At 36.3% G+C, this 3,269-nt stretch overlaps 1 pseudogene; it reads left to right on the top strand.

Annotated features, from left to right (window-relative positions):
• Positions 1-629: 629 nt before the first annotated feature.
• Positions 630-993, top strand: LOC100660699 (ubiquinol-cytochrome c reductase complex assembly factor 6-like; annotated as a pseudogene).
• The last annotated feature ends 2,276 nt before the right edge of the window (positions 994-3,269 follow it).

The raw sequence follows: 3,269 nt of genomic DNA, 5'->3' as shown, positions 1-3,269 counted from the left end.
TAAAGTATTCATGGCATCAATTTAAAAGGTTCTTTGTTGCAGTTATTCCTTTTTGTTTCCTACCTAACTAATCACTCTTCTCTTTTAATAAATTTACTCAACATTATTAAAAATTTTGGATTTGATAATCCTACCTCTACTATCTATCTATTCATTTCTATCTATCCTCTAAATTCTCATCTAAATGAGATGATTTGTTTATTCTTTTATGACCCATAACTCAAAAAGTTTGTGTTACTTCTTTAATTCCATGATATGTCATCAATTTCAAAACAGTTTATTAAATTTCTTTAGAAATTTTTTTCTCCCTAAGTAAAGAGAGGATATTTGAATTGTAAAGAGATTTCCACAGTGTTTTTAATAATCATCATCCTTTGATTTATTAATGGCTTTGAATACCCAGAATGAAAGTAATTGTACAAAATATTTAAAAGATTGTTAGTGTCTTCATATTAAAAAAATTTCTTAATATTTGATCATTGGTATTAAATATGTCAGTACTTTTATTTAGATAAATTAAAAAAGGATATACAAATTTGCTTTGCTTTGAAGATGGTCGAAACCAAACAATATTTTAAAATTTAAGGTTACTTTTTTTTTTTAATTTATAAAGCGATTTAAACTATAGGAATTGAATATTACATAAAGTTTATGAAAAGTTAGAAATAAATTCATTTTCTTAAATGAGTTTTGAATATTATGAAGTGCCCTGCTGTTATGGATTGAATTTTGTTTCCCGAAATGTGTTGGAGGCCTTCCAAAGTGCTGTCTAGCTCAAGCGCACTAAGTGCCCAATGACCATGCCCGTGGGTCTGTCCTGTCTCACATACCTGAAAATGTTGCCAGCCAGCCTCCTGGCTATGTTTGCTGGGGCAGAAGTACTACCGGTCGAACCTGATAATACCTGAAGTTCCACCAAATACTGAGGAACTCAAAAGGGAGCTTTTGGGACTAAAACAGAGACAACACAAACCTCAAATGTCTGAGCAGTAGAAACCTAAAATGCCACTATGCCAATAATTTTGTGAATAATATTTTAAATCTTAAATATATATACGTATATATATATACACATATAAATTTATTGAACATCAAACTACTGGCCCTTAAGCATTTAATACAATGTTAACTGGAAGATGAAGTGCTTCGTAGCTATGAACTGACAGAGACTTAACTATGGCTTGATCAATACATCTTGAAAACTGCCAAAGCTTACATCATCAGCTTCTTGAGTGTGGTTTGAAAGATATTTAGTTTCCAATATCATGTGTGATATAGTATTTTCAATGTCTTCTGGCATTACATTTTTGGTTTATTTCTCTGAATAACCTTTGATTGTAATGGCTAATGGGAATCAAATATAATAAAAAGTGAAATTGACAAGGAAAAAATGTATATGTGTTGGAATCCTAACCGATATACCTGTGAATGTAATTCCCATTTGGAAACAGGGTTTTCTTTGTTATGTTAATGAACCATATCAGTGTAGTGTGTGACCTAACTCTAACCAATTTTGAGATTAAAAAACTGCATATTAGGCCCAGAGACAAGCAAGAACAAATAGGGGAAGATAAATGCCAAACGAAGATTGCCAGGTGTTATGGATTGAATTGTGTCTCCCCCCAAAAAAAATATGTTGTAAATGCTAACCTCTATGCCTGTGGTAGTGGAGTCCTGACAGTGCAGTGGTTAAGGGCTGCACTGCTAACGGAAATGTCTGAGGTTCAAAACGATCAGCTGCTCTGTGGGAGAAAGATGTGGCAGTCTGGTTCTGCAAAGAGTAAAAAAACCAAACCCACTGCCGTCGAGTCTAATCCAACTCATAGTTACCCCATAGGACAGAGTAGAATTGCCCCATAGTGTTTCCAAGGAGGGGCTGATGGATTCGAACTGCTGACTTTTTTGTTAACAGCTGAGCTATTAGCTACCATATTACCTGGGCTAGGCAATACAAAGTACAGGCTTAGAAACCCTGTGGGACAGTTTTATTCTCTCCTCTACGGTCGCTATGAATCAGAATTAGCTCCATGGCAACAGGTTTGTGTGTGTGTGTTTTGGTATGTCTGTTTCATAATCCCATTTGGAAATGGGTTGTCTTTGTTATGTTAATAAGGCAGGATTAGTGTAGGGTGTATCTTGAGTCAACCTCTTTTAAGATATAAAACAGATTAAACAAGACAGCAGACCAGAGACAGGTGAAGAGACATGCCAAGCAATATGAATTCAGGAAACCCTGGTGGCGTAGTGGTTAAGCACTACGGCTGCTAACCAAAAGGTTGGCAGTTCAAATCCACCAGGCGCTCCTTGGAAACTCTATGGGGCAGTTCTACTCTGCCCTATAGGGTCGCTGTGAGTCGGAATCAACTCAATAGCAGTGGCTTTTTTAAACTGTGAGAAAATACATTTATTTCCTCTAAAGGCATCCACTTGAGGTATTTCTGTAACAGCAGCACTAAGAAACTAAGACACTCAGCATGTAATTAATAGTCATGGAATTTGGGACATTGTTTTGGTCTTGAATATTTAGGAGCATTTGTGAATATTATGCTTTTAAAATATTGGTTAAAGTTCTTGCATTTAACAAGTTATTCAAATTACTTTGTTTCCTCAACTTTGTTATTTTTTCTTATTCCTCCAGCTCTTATTAATATAAAATAAATCAAATATTGCTAGAAAAGAACAGTGGTACTCATATTTGGAGTCTAGAATTTTTAGGATGGATGTTTAATGCATTTTCTTGAGATATTTTAGAAAGACATTACCATACATATTTTCTAAAATTTTGGAGGAAATTTTTATATCAAAAAAACAGTGAGGGTGGCAGAGCCAACGTGATGCTATAGATGGAAACACCACACCACCCCTCCAGAGCAAAACCCAAAAAAACTGAGTAAAACAGAGATAAACATCAATCCTGGAACCCTAAATGTCAAATGAAGAGATAAAGAACTCAACCAAGCACTGAATGGAATAAGAAAGTGACAGAAAATAGAGAATGAGGAGAGATGACATGCGGAGGTTCCTTACCAGCTAAGGCAGCACAGATTGGCCATCTTAGACTCCTGTTGGAGATCGGCAGACAAGGAGTATGGGAAAGCAGCTTCACAGAGCTCCCAGCAAGAGACAGAGAACCTGGTAACCAGCGATACATACTTTCCTACCCCCCACCCAACTTTTCCCCGACTCAGCCTCCCCTGCTTCCTACTGGCTGCAGTCTCTTGGCCAGGAGGCACTGGCTTCAGCTCTGTGACACTTCAATTCACCCCACC

Source organism: Loxodonta africana, chromosome 5 (genome assembly GCF_030014295.1).
Source record: "Loxodonta africana isolate mLoxAfr1 chromosome 5, mLoxAfr1.hap2, whole genome shotgun sequence".
In the NCBI taxonomy this organism is placed as follows: Eukaryota; Metazoa; Chordata; class Mammalia; order Proboscidea; family Elephantidae; genus Loxodonta; species Loxodonta africana.
The sequence above is the reverse complement of the archived record's forward strand: the minus strand, read 5'-3'. Positions and strand labels throughout refer to the sequence as shown.